The sequence below is a fragment of the Amblyomma americanum genome, chromosome 3 (assembly GCF_052857255.1).
Source record: "Amblyomma americanum isolate KBUSLIRL-KWMA chromosome 3, ASM5285725v1, whole genome shotgun sequence".
Classification (NCBI taxonomy): domain Eukaryota; kingdom Metazoa; phylum Arthropoda; class Arachnida; order Ixodida; family Ixodidae; genus Amblyomma; species Amblyomma americanum.
In genome coordinates this window covers 29,565,086-29,582,105 of record NC_135499.1, presented here as the reverse complement: position 1 = coordinate 29,582,105, position 17,020 = coordinate 29,565,086, and the positions used below count along the sequence as shown (strand labels likewise).

At 45.0% G+C, this 17,020-nt stretch overlaps 1 protein-coding gene across 10 annotated transcripts in view; it reads left to right on the top strand.

Moving 5' to 3' along the window:
- Lrch (Leucine-rich-repeats and calponin homology domain protein) overlaps positions 1-17,020 on the top strand; it is a 314,440-nt gene that overhangs the window by 132,135 nt on the left and 165,285 nt on the right. The window lies entirely within an intron of this gene.

Sequence of the window (17,020 nt, the reverse complement as noted above, 5' to 3'; positions counted from 1 at the left end):
ACAAAAACAGTTCATAATCGAGGATTTGCAAAGGATTGGTCAGAGCCTGCCTTCGTTTGAGAGACAAGTCGGATAGATAAGAGCCTGTGGCTTTTATTACAGGGTGCACTGCCGGAGAGCTTAGTTGCAAAAACATGCGCAGATATACACCTCGCTTTATGTGACGGTAACCAATGAGAGCCGGATAAACAGCCCGGCTTCAGAACACTTCAGGTCTTTCGTATTTGTAGGCATCACATAATCTTCATAACCTGCCAGAAAAACGACGCGTGAGGCACGCACAAAGAACTTTTCATTGTTTTGACGAGCTTGAGGTGTCATAGTGCTATCGAGCACTCGTGTGCCACCGAAGCCCTTTGCACCGTTGCAAATCGCACTCCATGAAATTGCTATGTGCATCCTTATGATCCGGGATGCTGTGAAAAGAATTTTTTTTTCCCTGTGGTACAATGGAGAGCTGACCCAGCCGAGATAGTCCGCTGGTTCCACTAGCCATGCGCAGCAAAAACAGGATGATGATGATGACTATAACCTTGCCCTTTGAATGGGGTGGGTGTCGTCAGTACGGTGCCCAGCCACAGTATGCAGAACACGTGCACACACACGGCTAATCACTCCTTACACAGAATGCATACACACACATGAACACACACACTAATATGTACAATGACAGCAGTACATCATGAGCTCAGTGATCTGTTGCCACGTTACACCCCCAACCAGTGTTTTTAGGTGCTCCTACACTCCGTTTCATACATCAGGTGCAATGCTGTCAAAGCTAGCGCTCTTGTTCGCGCTGCCTGCACCTGCGACCAAAAAGTAGTTCTCACCGAAACTAAATGCTTTGCCTGCAGGTCTATTACATGATACATTTGTCATGAGCTTGATTAGATGCATTCTTATTGCCGACGACATGCTGTCGGTTTCTCGTGCCTTAGACCATTAAGCTACAGACTAGTTTATTTATTTATTTTTATTTATTTATTTAAGCATACTGTAAGCCTAGTTAGGCTCTTACAGGAGTGGGCAAAATAATGGGACAATTATACAAACAATAGCATATCCAGTATATCATACAAGAGATACAAAACCTGCGCCTGCAGTAGAAAAGACCATAGCAAGTAGGCTGAGACCATCAACGGTCAAAGGACATGCGCATTGCTATACACGTTCATTTTGATGCATTTAAAACACTGGAAAGGAGAACGACGAAACCACGAAGCGATACAATCAGGTCAACACGATGCTCTTTTGCTCTTTTTATTGTAAATTCTGTTTTTCAAAAAATGACTCTACGTTTTTCAAAAAGATGTCAAGAGAGACGTCATCCATGAATTCGTGAGGCAGATTATTCCATTCTTCAATCGCTAACGGAAAAAATGAGAATTTATATGTGTTACATCGCGTTGGGATGGGTCTGATGCACTTTTCATGGTTTAATCGCTTCGAACGATGATAAGGTGCCTTGATGTACTGTTTTCTATCAAGTCTTATGTGATCATTGTAAAGAATAAAAAGAAACTTCATCGAAGCAACGCGTCGCCGACAAGCAAGGGTAGGGATACGCGCTTTAGCTCGCTGGGAAGATACGCTGTCATGACGTGAGTAGCAAGAATAAATAAACCGGAGGGCCTTATTTTGAATTTTTTTGAGTTCATCGCTGAGGTAAGACAGAAGGGGGGCTCCAAATGATGGTGCCGTATTCAAGGATGGGCCTTATGAGGGTAATATAGGCTGTTAGCTTTACATGAGGAGGAGCTGCTGACAGTTTTCTACGGAGGAACCCGAGCTGTTTGAATGCTTTTGCACACGTGTTGGATATATGCGTGTTCCAGCTTAGCTTATGGGTAAATGTTACGCCTAAATATTTCACCGTATCCACCCTCATTATGTTAGATCCTGATAAATTGTAAGAATATGCAAGAGGCACTTTTTTACGGGTAAATGAGATGCAAGACGTTTTGTTGATATTAATTTCCATTCCCCATGTTTCGCACCACCTGGCAATGTTATTTACGGAAGAATTTAATTTTAACTGGTCGCCCGGTCTACGTACTGTAGTGTACAGAACGCAGTCGTCAGCGAAAAGCCTTATTGTTATTCCCGGTTCATCGCAGGCATGAATATCGTTGATATATATTAGGAAAAGGATCGGTCCCAAGACGGATCCCCGGAGAAAACGTTCAGTCGTTCGGATTGTGCATTATTCATTTCAACATATTGCGTGCGACCTGTGAGGTAAGATTTTATCCAGGTTTTTACTTTTGAGTTAGTGCCAATAGTACGGAGCTTGTCGATTAATTTAGAATGTAGAACACGATCAAATGCCTTCCTAAAGTCGATCAGAATGGCATTTGCTTGAAGCTGGGAATCGATCACTTGTGCAAAATCATTTGTTATTTCTAATAGCTGAGTGATTTTTGACAGTCCTTTTCTGAAGCCGTGTTGTCTGCTGTAAATTAAGTTATTTTCTTCCAAAAACGTTGTTATGGATTTGTTGATTATATGCTCTAATAGCTTGCAGCTGCAGCTAGTTAATGAAATTGGTCTATACATATCTACAGATAGTCTGCTGCCGCTTTTATGAATTGGAATAACCTTTGCACATAGCCAGTCGGACGGAAGGGCGCCCGTTTCTAGGGAAAGTGTGAAAATTTTGTGCAAAAACGGGGCCAGTTGTTCCGCGTATCGCTTCAGAAATGTATTTGATATGTTGTCTGGACCAGGACACTTTTTCACATCAATCTGCAAAAGCGAGTTCACTATACCTGTCTCGGTAATCACGATATCCGGCATCAGTGATTGTGGCTCACTTATGATGGCGCTTGTAGCAAACTCACGAGTAAATACGGACTGGAAATGTTGATTGAAAGAAGTTGCGATAACATGGGGGTCTGTAACCACTCTACCGTCTATTTCCATTTGTGATACACGGGGCTCAGGGCTCGATAAATACCACCAGAACTTTCCTGGATCTCGAGTAATAAAATTAGATAAAGTTGTTGAGAAGAACATTTCCCGCGCGTTCTTAATTTCCAGTCTTAGTTTGCTCGCAAGTTCACTTATCTGAAAACTATTTCCTTTTCTTCTGCGCATACGCTGTAGTCTTTGTTTCAGATGAATGATGTTACGTGTAATCCACGGGGTTTTCCTTTTTGTCCGTTTTATCCTTGTAGGTACAAATTTTGCCTCACTCTGTGTTATCGCTGCTTTTACTTGTAGCCATAGGTTATTTACACAGCGGGAATCTGCACAAGAAAAACTGTCGAGGATTGATTCTAGATGATCTATAATGCCTACATTATCTGCCCTGCTGTAGTCTTTAATAGTGACGAAAGAGTTACCGTGATTACGATCAGCGTGGTGGCGCAGGTGAGGAAAAGTGAGAAAGAGCAATTTAGGGTCCGAAATCCCGTTTTCCACACTAATTTCAGGGCAGAGAAAACTAGACACAAATGCTAGATCTAGTACGGAAATTGCGGTTCCTTGGACACGCGTTGGCTCATTTACCACTTGAGATAGCGAAAAACTAAACATTATATCCAAAAGCTTTTCGCAGTTATTTATTTCGTTTTTCCGATTGCTAAGTTCGTCCAGTCGATACCTGGCAAATTGAAATCGCCTGTGACGATGAATTTTGCGCGAGCGTTAAATTTGCTATGAAGGAAGTCGTGCATTTGAAGAAGGTAATCGGTGCATTCGGTCGTCTGTATATACCGCCCACAAGCACCAAATTGCCCTTAATGTTGACAGTGCACCAGACACTTTCATGGTTTGGTATGCCACATTCTTTCTGGAAAACAAGGTTCTCTGTTATTGCTATGGCTACGCCGCCCCCTCGCCCATCGCGGTCTGAGCGGATCAAGGCGTAGGAGCTGGGAACTATTTCTGAGTCGTGTATATCAGAATGTAGCCATGTTTCTGTTATTACAACTACATCCGGCGAGTACAGCAACAACAGTTCTTCAAATTTATCGGTTTTGTTAACGATACTTCTGGCATTGAAACATAGTAGTGTAAATGGTGCTGAAGCCTGTGGTCAGTCGCTGCTACCTGCGGCACTTTTGGCTGGTGCACGCTCGGCATGTTTTAGCAGCACTCGCTTGTTTCCGCTTTTGTCCCACATGTACAGGTCGTCGTTTATCTTTAGTTTATTAAATATCAGAGCCACCTTATCACCATTGTCTCGATTTATCTTGGATGATTGCCTTAGCCTCTTGCGTACTTCTTGAACCGGTACGGAATAGTCCTCGGTGATTGACCAGTCGCTACCTTTCAGTTTGAAGCAGTTTTGAAGGATTTTTAGCTTTTCGGAGAAGTCGTATAATCTGAGTATGACAGGCCGTGCCCGATCTGCGTTACTTTTTCCTAGCCGGTGGATACGCTCGATAGATCTAACATCAATGCCTAGAGTGCCTTTGAATATGTCATTCTTGACCCGTTTTCCAAATTCCTCAGTATTTTCGCCTTCGTGTTCTTCTATGCCAAAAATTATGTTGTTCCTGCGATTTCTGTTTTCAAAATCATCAAGTTTGCTCTTCATTTGTTCTGTTTGCCCATTGCACTCAAGGCTTCCTCGCATTTTTGTACCTTTTCATTTTAGAGCTGAAGGGAGGCAAGACTAGTTTCTATTTCGGAAAGCTGGCTTTGCACACTTTGCAGACCTGTTTCTAAGAGATTCTGGGAAGCCTTTATGGATGTGACAGTAAGAAGTTGTTCTATTTTATCGGCATTTGGACCAGGGTTTTCCTCAACGTCGCCGCTGAGTTTTAACAGCAAACAAATAACGCGCAACGATTCTATCACGCATTGACTAACAAGGCCAGGGCTCGGCAGCACCACCAAAAAAACACAATTGCTTCTGAGAGAATCATGAGAAAGTCGTTTTTCACCAACCTGTACGAAGCAAAGCACGAAGTTCAGCATCGTGCTCCGGGCGATGCTGCCAAGCCCACTGGAAGGCGCCGAGGGACGGACCGGGATTTTATAGGGCTCAGACGATGTCACTGTGGTCGCTGTGGTGCCGAACGGACGCTCCAATGTGCACGTCACAGCGCAGTTCTCCACGTGCGGTAGTCTTGTCAGATGCAGCGCGTCTGTCGAGCAATCAGGCAGGTGCTGCAGCGGTATTGCTGATGTCACCCTGCAGGCATAACCGTCTATGGGTGAAGGATTGCCGCCGGTGTTTCCGAGCAGTCCCAGCAAAACCTGTACGAAGCAAAGCACGAAGTTTAGCATCATGCTCCGGGCGATGCTGCCAAGCCCACTGGAGTGCAGAGTAACATGCCTCCTTTTATTTTCCCATGCGGACTACTTCTATACCTTGCACAGTGTCGCACCTGATGTATGAAACAGACTATAGAATCGTCGGCACATAGCACCCCATCACTCAGTAATGCGATTCTTGATGGCCTCCACTGGGGCACGGATATCATGTTTGCGGCTGTGATTGCGATCAAATTCCCCTGGCTGGGTGGGCAATGAAGAAGACTCAAGTGACTCTACAATGTGACATTCATGGCGGACTAGAGTTGCCTTGGCAGCAGAGTGTCAAGCGTTCCGTGGTTTCGTCTTTTTTCCCCCACACTTTCAGCAAAGCATACTCTCCACTGTCTGATGAAATCAGTACCAGTACTGTAGGTTCTGCAGAGCCCCCCACTCTTGCCTCAAACAGGAGGCTGCTGCAACACTCATGGTAGAGCACTATAAGCTGGGATGCCTACTTCTGGAGGCTATACGGGAAGAATGCGGTCTTAAGCTTTATTGCAGCCCATGACATCTCCTTATCTCAAGCATCGATGCATCTGCAAAGCACTGTTTGCTACTTTGCTGAGAACTTGCTTTCAACCCGCTCCCGAAAAAAGCCGCACTTCTTTTCGAGATGGTAAACACCCTTTGTCCATGGGGTGCAAAGGCACACTGCGGCCAGGTGGTCAAACGCTCGGCACGCCCAACTAGTTATTACATATGCACTGGAGAAGCCCCTTGTAGGTTAGCTTAATCAACGCTTCTCGAGCCTGAAGCCCGGGCCGACCTAGGTCTCCCTGCAACTCCTTGTCCGCTGCCTCGCCACGACAGCCAAGCGAAGTTCGGCCAACCTCGTGCTGTTGTCTCTTGAGCCATTCTCTTGCCTACTGGGAAGCACAATACAGTCTTTGCAAGCATCCACACAGATAAATGTGCAAACTTCCACAGGACGCGAAACACGTAGATTATCCATAGAGGCATCAGCGATGCAGGAAAGAAGGCTGAACCCGCAGATCAACGTGCCGGATCTAGCCTCATGTAGGCTGTGCACGGATTTTCAGCGCATACCTTCACTCCCAGCCACCGAAACTCTGAACTCGGACAACCACCGTCTTCTTGGAAATGAGCCTTAGGTTCAGACGCGCATTGTCATTTTTGCAGATGTTTTGCAAACGCTGCAAATCCGAGGAGGATTGCGTAAGTACTAGATCGTCCGCGAAGGCTGAACCCGGCAGTCAGCAGTAGTCATCCACACCAGCTGTCTAATGTAAGTCCTCCGCAGCTCCCGCTCGCAGCTACGAATGGCGATGACGGGCACCCTTGGCGCAGACCTCTCTTCACTGCGATGGGGCCTTGAGACCGATTGAGGACCCGAAGTGCATGACGACTGTGTTTTCCTTACACAGGCGTCCAATATTGGCCAGCAGCAGCTTCGGAAGCCTCGGGTACGACAGGGAAGTAAAAGCATGGGCCCGGCATGGGGTACGTTGTCACACCCCATCGAGAAAGCAGGACAAACCCACAGACCGGACGAAATTCATTTGTGCCGCTGTAAGTAAGCACATGGATTTTCAGCGCGCACCTCCACTCCCAGACACGAAAGCACCATCATCTTCATGGAATTGTGCCTCAGGTTCAGACGCATAATTTCATTCTGGCCTTCTACCTTTGAACCGAAGGTCCGGACGAAGTTCATTTGTGCCGCTACGAGAAATCCACAGAAAGAAGCCCGCCTCCATTCGTGGCCGCCTCGCCTCAACTATCCTCAAACCCATAACCTCCTATGCCCATGTGTTTCTTAAAAAATTGAGCTAAATAGAGAATAAAACAAACAGTTTTGATTTTCTAACGCAAATATTTAAGCTATAAATCAATATTTTAACCGTTTAAGTTCATTTTATGCGTTTTAAGGTTGTCACGTGGGTATGACATATTTACGTGCATGTCAGCAGCGATCTAGCCCCCCAAAGCTCGCTGGTGACGCGAGTGTCAACAGGCGCTGCCTTCTTTTTTTTTGTCAAATGTTTTTGCCTTTCGGAAGTTTTGATAATGTTTGCATGAACTGATTATAGTGAACTTGGTATCAGTGTTTTCAGCAAGACCTTAGCTACATCCTAAAGCTTTCCTTTTTTTTCATTAAGACTGATAGACTAGCAATTAAGTGAAATGTAAGCTAATTACTGCCACCTTTTTTTTTGCAATTTTGTCATTCAGTCTTGATCTGTGTATACTGGCATCATACCAACTACTGGCGCCATACTGCTGTCTCAACAAACATTGCGCAGTAAACAAGAGTATTTGTTGTAATTTTTTTAATATATATCTCACGGTTGGCGTAAAATAATTTTAGATGTAACAAGGTGGTAATAAATTTATTGCATCTTACAAAACGCTGTTTTCCTCGATAACTGTCTTTCATTAAAATTACTTTTTGGGCAAGTTGGTGCATATCGCTCTTGTGAAATGTTTGAGCGCAAAAAAGGCATAGACCATGTGAAAGGTGACACACACACACCAGCAGTATGTATTCTATTTTAGAAACACTGCTACCAACACTGCTACATACTTCGTCTGCCACGAATGTGCGGCGAGTTTGCCAAACTCACTTTGCACCGAGTGCATTCTGCAGCAAATGTTATTAAAGTTTGTTTGACACAATAGGAATGACTCTAAACGCAAATGTCACTCATTGAAAATGACACTTAATTTGCCCATGTGACAGAGCATTAGTCTGTGGACTGCTGTAAAAACCCGCGCATAATACAAGGTTGTTTTCTCATAATTAGCATTCTAAATTTCCGCCTCGTACTATTTGCGGATCGAAACAAAAATTTTTGAAGTTGCTCGAAGTTCTGGTTTCGTTATTGTGGTGTGGCTACGGCTTGGCTTTGGTTTTGGCGCATGGCTACGGCCTGGCTTCGTTACTCTAGGCAAACGACGTCACGATGTCGTTTCTTTGTTGTTCATCTGTTGGCTGTACCGGACATAGTTTTTTATTATTACCTAGAGGGGAAGCTGGCGTCCTGTTTATGGGAGTTTGCATGGAGCTTCCTCAAGACCACCTCAGCCACCATGCGCGCTCTAAGCATCATGGGACGGAGAGCTACCGACTGCAGAACCACGATATTTGGCCAAAAAATAATGCAAAAATAAATGTTGTTCAGTAATCAAAAGTGCCCTAACATTTAATATCCTGTGTATTAATTGCAGCAAACGAGCAGAAAAGCATATAAATGTTAAGTTTGCCCAACATAGGACATGGCTTGCTCTTCTATTGGCCAAGTATTGCACTCCATAAAAACCAATATTTCATGTTTAAGAGGCACACTTTTAAAAAGAAATATGTTAAAAAAATATTGCTTAAACAGTTTAAGAGGTTTTTTAATGCCACTTCGGAAAACAGAAACCTTTTATTCGTGTCATATGCTGTTGTGTTCTCGCTACTATGGCTTTTGCGCACTACGTTTGCGCACAGGGCATGCTGTGGACAGAATGGTACATCTCAGTACGCCACTCTGCGCTCCCGAAAAAGTCAGACTGTCCCGCACCAAGTAGCTCTCCGGCCCACGACACTTTGAGCGCCCATGGTGGCTGAGGTGCAGCGCCGCCAGCTTTCCCTCTAGTTAAAGAGTAAGAAACTCTATGGTGCCGGGGGTCGTGGTGTGCCGTGTGCCTCTTGACAACGCAGGTGCTCGCATGTAATCCACGCTTCGTGAAGTGGATGTTTTTTTTTGGGAACGATGTCAGGGTCTCGAAAACAGTAATTGGCTCCTTTCAAGCAAAAAGTTGGCTGTGATTTAGCCCTGGTTAAGCCTGGAGTGACGCGAGAGCTACATTTGCCTGGCTACGCTTAGGTTCGGCTTGAAAGTGAAGACACAATGGTTTTATAGAGGTAGTAGTCGCGTAACGGCTTGAACTTTATGGCAATGAACAGACTTCGATGATCAGTGAAGTAGTGCGACTTGGTTTCAACTCTGTCGATGATGTGGGTGGAATCCGCAGAGTTTCGCAGAACCAGCAAGTCCAGGCTGCTTCCCCATTGTGTCGTGGTCGTTTGCTGATGTTTACTCAACTCTTGTTGAAACCGTTCTTCTGCACCCTTGGAGAAACGTCGGACCTGTGGAGAACATCGGCAACGGTGCAGCCGGGAGGCAGTTTGGTGTCATTGAGGGAAGCATTCGTGGATGGCAACGACAGAAAGAAACCCTTTTCGCGTGCAGCGGAACACGACGAAGCTTTCGCGGCTCGAAGAATAGTGCATTCCGAGAAATTGAACGTGGCCTGACGTAGTTAGTACGGCAACAGCGAGCCGTGCATTTAGCTGTGAGCGTGGAGCTTATGCAGGCAAAAGCTAGAGAGCTTGCACAAGAGAAAGGGATACCGCGCTCTGCCTTCAAAACGAGCAAGTACTGGCTCCATCGCTACATCTGTCATGCTGGCTTTTCACTACGCTGGTGAACCTCGATTTCACAGAAGCTGCCTGAAGCGTTCGAAGAGCTGCTTATAAGTTTTCAGCACCATGTCATTTCTTTGCGCAAGTCAAAGTACCTTCTGTGGGGCAAAATAGGCAATGCCAATCAGACGCCGGCTTACCTAAACATACCATCGCCCCTCACCATGCACGAGAAGGGCTCTAAACAAGTTAGCGTCCGGTCCACACAGCGAGAAGACGTAAGTTGCAGTAATGTTATCGTGCACGGCAGATGGCCGCAAGCTCCCCCCTTACGTGATCTTCAAGAGGAAAACAATGCAGAAAAATGTCATCGTGAGATGTCATGAGAAAGGGTGGATGAATGAGGATCTAGTCTTGAACTGGATAAAGTCGGTGTGGTGTAGGCGACTTGGTGCACTGTTGTCTCTGCCATCAATCCGTGTGCTGGATGTGTTTCGTTGCCATTTGGCCTACTCAGTGAAGAGGCTGCAACGCATCTGCGGCACTGAACTCGTGATTCCGGGTGGGATGGGGTCACAATTGCAGCCCATTGGTGTTAGTGTAAAAAAACCTTTCAAGGATACAGTCAAACAGTGCTACACAGAGTGGATGTGCTCAGGTGAGCCTGCAGTCAGGCCAACCAGGCGGCTGAAGCGGGCTTCGCCAGCCGCGCTGTGCAAATGGACCGTGGACGCGTGGGTGGCCATCCCAGAAGATATTGTGCGTGGTTCTTTTACCAAATGTGGCATCTCGAACGCCCTCAATGGCACGGAACATGAGTACATTTGGGATGATTTGTCGGACAAAGAAATATCCGTCATGCCACCGCAACGATGCAGGTCTCGAGAATGCCCTTTTTCATGCAGGCCGCACTGATATGGATCGCCTCGTCAACGCTGTTTTGCTATCAAGGCAGCCGTTGCAGTCTGGATCACTACTCTGACGTTTGGCGGGATACCGTCAACACGCCCAACGAAACCAACGTCGTGCCTTACCCGCCGCCTTTAACCCCGGACTGCTTCCACATCTGGCGACCGAGTGCTACGCTCAGAGTGGCAACTTCGAAAGGACTACAAATACCGTCATCTTACTGGAGTTATTCGGGGCACGCCACCGCAACGATGCAGGTCACGAGAATGCCCTTTTTCATGCAGGCTGCACTGATATGGATCGCCTCGTCAACGCCGTTTTGCTATCAAGGCAGCCGTTGCAGTCTGGATCACTACTCTGACGTTTGGCGGGATACCGCCAACACGCCCAACGAAACCAACGCCGTGCCTTACCCGCCGCCTTTAACCCCGGACTGCTTCCACATCTGGCGACCGAGTGCCACGCTCAGAGTGGCAACTTCGAAAGGACTACAAATACCGTCGTCTTACTGGAGTTATTCGGGGCACGCCACCGCAACGATGCAGGTCACGAGAATGCCCTTTTTCATGCAGGTTGGTTATTTACCTGATTCAACTTACATCCGCTCTGATAATGCATTTTAGCTAGCGGTGTCGTGCCCCATCGACCCTACGCTTTGCTTTCGAAGAATACTGTGCATATCATGTTACCAGTGTTTCAACGCATATGTCACTTGCCTAGTGTTGGCTGGGGACGTCTAACAGAATCCCAGACCCACAGTGGATAATAACCCTCAACCGTCACTCGAATCAATTGCTCTGGCCATATCCCGCATTGAACTCTCCCAAACTACTGTGTTAAGTGAACTAGCGCTGATTCGCGCCGCTCAGTCGAAAGTTGAGGATTCGATTTCCAGCCTTTCTTCCCGAGTTGATGCCCTAGAAAATGTCGCCGAAACAAATCAGTTAGGCGGCTCAGGCTCTGTAGCCGATTCAGATGTGGCTAAACTTTCCTCAGATATTAAGCTACTTTCGGACAAATGTGACGACGCCGAGAATCGTCTCCGCCGGTCAAATTTGCTGTTCTTCGGAATAGAAGATGAACAAGAGGAAACGTGGTCACAATCTGAATCGCGCATCATTTCATTCTGCTCCCAGAAACTTGATATCGCAATTGATGGGCAAGATATTGAGCGCGCTCACAGACTTGGTCGTTTCCAGTCGGGAAAGAACCGCCCTATCATAGTCAATTTCACGAGATTTAAAGACAAAGCGCGAATCCTTTCCACCAGCTCGGTGCTTAAAGACACGTCGTTCAGAGTCCGAGAAGACTACTCTGCAGGTGTACGCTTGGCAAGGAAAATACTTTTTTCATATGGTCTGCAGAGTTCTAACTCATTCAAAATCCGCTTTGATAAGCTAATTATGAACAAAAAACAGTTTGTGTATGATGCTGGAACCGACTCCGTAACCGAACAAACTTCATAGCACTCACTGCCGTCGCAGAAGCTGTTGATTCGCCAACCTTTGCAAACTTCTGAGCGCGCCACCCCTGCCTCAAGAGACAAATGAGTATCAGTTTTACTAACCAATATCCGAAGCTACTTCTCAAAGAAAGACACCGTTGAAGCTATTTTGGATGACAACAGCACCGATATCGCAATCTTTACCGAAACATGGCTCGCCCCTGATATACAGAATGAAGAGCTATTGCAAGATAAGCAATCTTTCGATTTTTTCCGGCGTGATAGACCTGGGCGCAGGGGAGGCGGCATGATGGTCCTCATTAAGCGTACCTTGGTTTGTTCTGCTGTTGAAATCACTAGCAATAGCGAAATCCTTTGTGTGAACGTTTCTCCTGGTCATCGCACTAATATTATCATTGCCTGCTACCGAGCTCCTGATTCTGATCACTCCTTCATTGAAGACTTAGGTACCATTCTTTTTCACATGAAAAACCAGTTTCCCTCCGGGAACCTTATAGTAGTTTGCGGTGATTTTAACTTTCCAGACATCGATTGGGAGAACCTAAGTGCAGACTCACGCCATTCCAGAGATTTTTTGGATCTTATTCTCTCGTTTAACCTCTCCCAAACAGTCAGTTTTCCAACTCGTGGTAGTAACACCCTAGATCTTGCTCTTGTCTCAAACCCAAATTTAATCCAGTCATTGTCATCCTGCGATGGTCTTAGCGATCACAACATAGTGCTGTTCAACCTATCGATTTCAATCCCTCCCCGACAACGTTCAGTAAAATACACTCGTGATTACAGCAAAGCCGATTTTTCCAAAATCAATGATGAACTGGCTGAATTTCTTCCCCACTTTGCAGAGTCCGCTCCTAATAGGTCTGTTGATGATAACTGGCGTTCGTATAAAGAAACAATTATCTCTCTAATTGACTCATATGTACCCCTTGTCTGCATTCGTGGTGATGCCGGCAAACCATGGTTTACAAATTCCTTAAGAAAATTATGTAACAAGAAAAAACGGTTATTCAGGGCAGCTAAGAGCTCGAACTCAGCTCTTAAATGGGAAAAGTACTTATGCTGTCTGCATAATTATACCAGGTTGCTCAGGAGCACCAAACATAAATTTTACGACAAGGACCTACTTGACATCCTCAAAAATAACCCAAAAAAGTTCTGGTCTTTGTTAACTCCCAACCATAGCGGGTTACATAATATCACTTTATTAGATCCCGAAGGCTCTCACGTTCTAAAGGAGCTCTGTTCAGACGTAATGAACGAGTACTTCTCGTCGGTTTTCACACAGGAACCGGTTACAAATATTCCTTTAGCGCCCAGCTTAAATTTTCCTCAAATGGCGCCAATTGATATCTCTGTTGATGGAATAAGTAAATTAATAGATAACTTAAAGGTATCAAGTGCCCCTGGGCCCGACAACATATCTGCCAAAATTCTTAAAGGTACCAAACTAATATCCAGCCGTATCCTACAAATAATTTTCACGCAGTCTATTTCCAGTGGCCAAATCCCGTCCGAGTGGAAGTTAAGCAGAGTTGTACCAACCTTTAAGGCAGGAAACCGCTCCGATCCGTCCAATTATCGGCCTATCTCGCTAACGTGCATTGCATGCAAGCTCATCGAACATATAATTTACTCTCACATTGCAACGCACCTAGATAATAGTTCCTTTTTCTTCTCTAAACAACACGGATTTCGTTCTGGTTATTCGTGTGAAACTCAGCTTTTCGAATTCACGACTGCCCTCCACTCCTAGACTCATCCCTTCAAACAGACATAATTTACCTCGATTTTTCTAGGGCTTCTGACCGCGTCCCCACCAGCGCCTCATGACTAAACTTTCCTGTCTATCTCTGGACCCACAATTATTATCATGGATTCTTTAACTAATCGTTCGCAATACACCGTCATTGATAGTTATCCTTCCGCCGCTACAAATGTTACCTCTGGAGTCCCTCAGGGATCAGTTCTTGGCCCGCTTCTGTTTTTAATCTTTATTAATGACCTCCCCGCTGGAATTTCGTCATCCATTCGTCTGTTCGCAGATGCAACCTATCGCAAGTTGAATCTTACAGGTATCTTGGCATCGAAATAACAAGTAATCTGAACTGGTCAAAGCACATCAAGTCACTTGCTGCACGCGTTTCCAAATCACTAGGCTTCATTAGACGATCTCTCACATTTTCTCCGCCCACGGTTAGACTAATCGCATATGAAACATATATCCGTACCAAACTTGAATATGCATCGACTATTTGGAACCCCCATCAAGAATACCTAATCCAGGCGTTAGAAGCAGTCCAAAACCGAGCTGCTCGTTTCATAACATCCAAATATGATTCTCGGCTGAGCGTTACTAATATCAAATCTTCCATCGGTCTAACCCCCCTGTCATCACGGCGTAAGATAGCAAGACTTTGCCTATTTCACAAACTTTATTATAATTTCCCGCAATTACCTGAGAGCCTTATTCTGCCCCCCTTGAGATCCTCCCAACGTTTGTTTAATTGCAACCGTGTTCAGCATATTCATGGTAGCACTAAAGCTTTCAATAATTCATTTTTGCCAACTGTTATATCCGAGTGGAATGTACTCCCTGACGATATAGTCAGTGAAACCAACTCAGTAAAATTTAAACACTTATTGACTGCTTATTTCTCTCCTCAATTCCTGTAGAATGCCTTTTATTTACCTATTTATTGTCTTGGTAATTTCAATGCGTTTTGCTGTGTTTATTTGTGCTTGCCATTTATATTTGTGTTCTATCTTCGTGACCCGTTATTACCATTTATCCCCCCCCCCTTATGTAATGCCCCATTGGGGCCTTTAAGGGAAAATAAATGATGATGATGATGAAAGCACTACTGAAGATGAAAGTGATGGAGGTGAAGTGCAAGATGTGATTTGAATAAATGTCTTCTCTGAGCTTTCGTCACCCCTATTATACACGGGTAAAACTTGTTTTTGTTCATTTCGCGTCTCTAAAACTTCACCTCATATTATATTTGGGTTCGTATGCTATGCGGGTTTTTACGGTACTCGTCCACAATTGTGCCATCGTCCTCACTAATGCTGCCGTCGTCATTGCTGCTGTGGGTCCACAGCATGTCCTTGTCGAGCGAAATCCCGCACTTCGCAAAGAACTGCACCGACATCATCACTTGGAACAGCTCGTAACACAGCTTGGAACACCCCAACATTGCTTGGAAAAGAAACTATGCATGTGCAGTGTTGGCTAATCCATCTGCTACCGACACTCCATGGAAGCGCTGCCATTCCAAGTGGCAGTGCCGCCGTGATTGGAACAGTGACCCTTCCATCAATTATCTACACTCCCATGAGTGCCAGTTGCACAGTAAAAATAATAAAGATTTTTTCCAAACAAGCACGTGCAATAGCCAAATGCTGCTGGGCAGAGCTGTACAAAACGTCAGTTTAACTACATGGTTTGATATCTCATTTTTCTCACCTTTATTGATAGTTCCATGCTTAGGTTTCAATTGTAAGCTGAGCCGTCAACTTCAGATGTTGAAGTAAAAAAAATAGTAAAATGTTAGTATGGCCTTGTTGGTAATCTATGGTTAACTTAAAAGCGCGGAAAACACAGGGACGTAAGAAAGTGCGTGTTCGTCGCCTTTCTTACATCTCTATTTTTCCGTGCTTCACTTTTAGCATTTTAAAAACAGGTTGACTTGCAATCGTGTAAATGCAGTAAGTTTAATCCTTTTCGTTAGCCTGCCTGTTTCTGCTCCATAGGTGAGTACTAGTAAGATAAAGCTGTTACAGCTGAACCTTGATATAATGAAGTTTGCAATGGAACAAACTTTTTCGTTCGTTCCTTGCTGCCATTGAAATGTATGTATTTATTTCTTCAATTTAATGAAGCAGTTTCACGCTGCAGTTTTCATACAATAAAGTTTTCGAGACCATAAAAAGCAAATTTGGGCAAATTCCGCCACTTTGTAAAGTTAAAAAATTTTTACTTGCAAAGACGGGATGATTGCTACTGCTACCAACGAACAAGCATTGGTAGCAGTAGCAAGCTGTGAGTGCCACATAACACTGACACTCTTGAGCAAATGTTAGGCAAAAATATTTGACTTCATGACTGCACCGTCAAGTGTGTTGCCTTGTAAAAGCTTGTACAATAAAGGTTTCTCATTTGTGAACAATGCTAAAAAGAGTTAACGGGTGGGCTAGTTAGTTTTTAGCCATTATACACATCTCATTTAGCGAAAAAAACGCACCAGACGAATGTCTTGTCTGTTGCTTTCTTTTGTCTAGTGTGTTCTGTGCTAAGTGAGATGGATATGATGGCTCGATATAACTCGCACTCATCTCGCGCCACCGTGATGGCTCAGTGGTTAGGGCACCTGACTGCTGATCCCGAGGGCACAGCGGTCGTGTTTCAACGGATGCGAAATGTAACTCACTCATGTAATTTCGCACTGAGTATGAGCTGCCATATTTACTCGTGTAATTTGAGCACTTTTCCTAAATTACGGCTTCAACAAGGGAGTGTGCAAATTAAGGGGAGATTTTGCGAAGACATCCTAAAAAACTTACAAAGGTCGTAACGCGCAATGTATTGCCGCATACAAGTCGACCTTGCGCTCGCGCCTCTCGCTGGGCAAAAAAAGTTGACTCTAAATCTACCGTATTTACACGATTGTAAGTCGACCCTTTCTTTGAAATTTAAAATTCCGAGGGGGGGGGGGGGGTCGACTTACAATCGAAACGAAACCTTGAACTGCCAATAAAAGCAAGAAAAACAATCTATCAGGGACGCTACTGCGATGTTAGAAGTTTTTGTTTGCTCTACGGCTCCAAGCGTAGCATTCAGGTATTCCACGGGCTTTTTGGCCAGGATTTTTCATTTTTTATTTTTACTGCGCACACCGTTACCCACTGCGATGGTTCAGTACTACTGAACAGGATACCCGGGTTAGAACCCGACCGCGGCGGCAGCGTTTCGATGGAAGTGAAACGCAAAGGCGCCCGTGTGC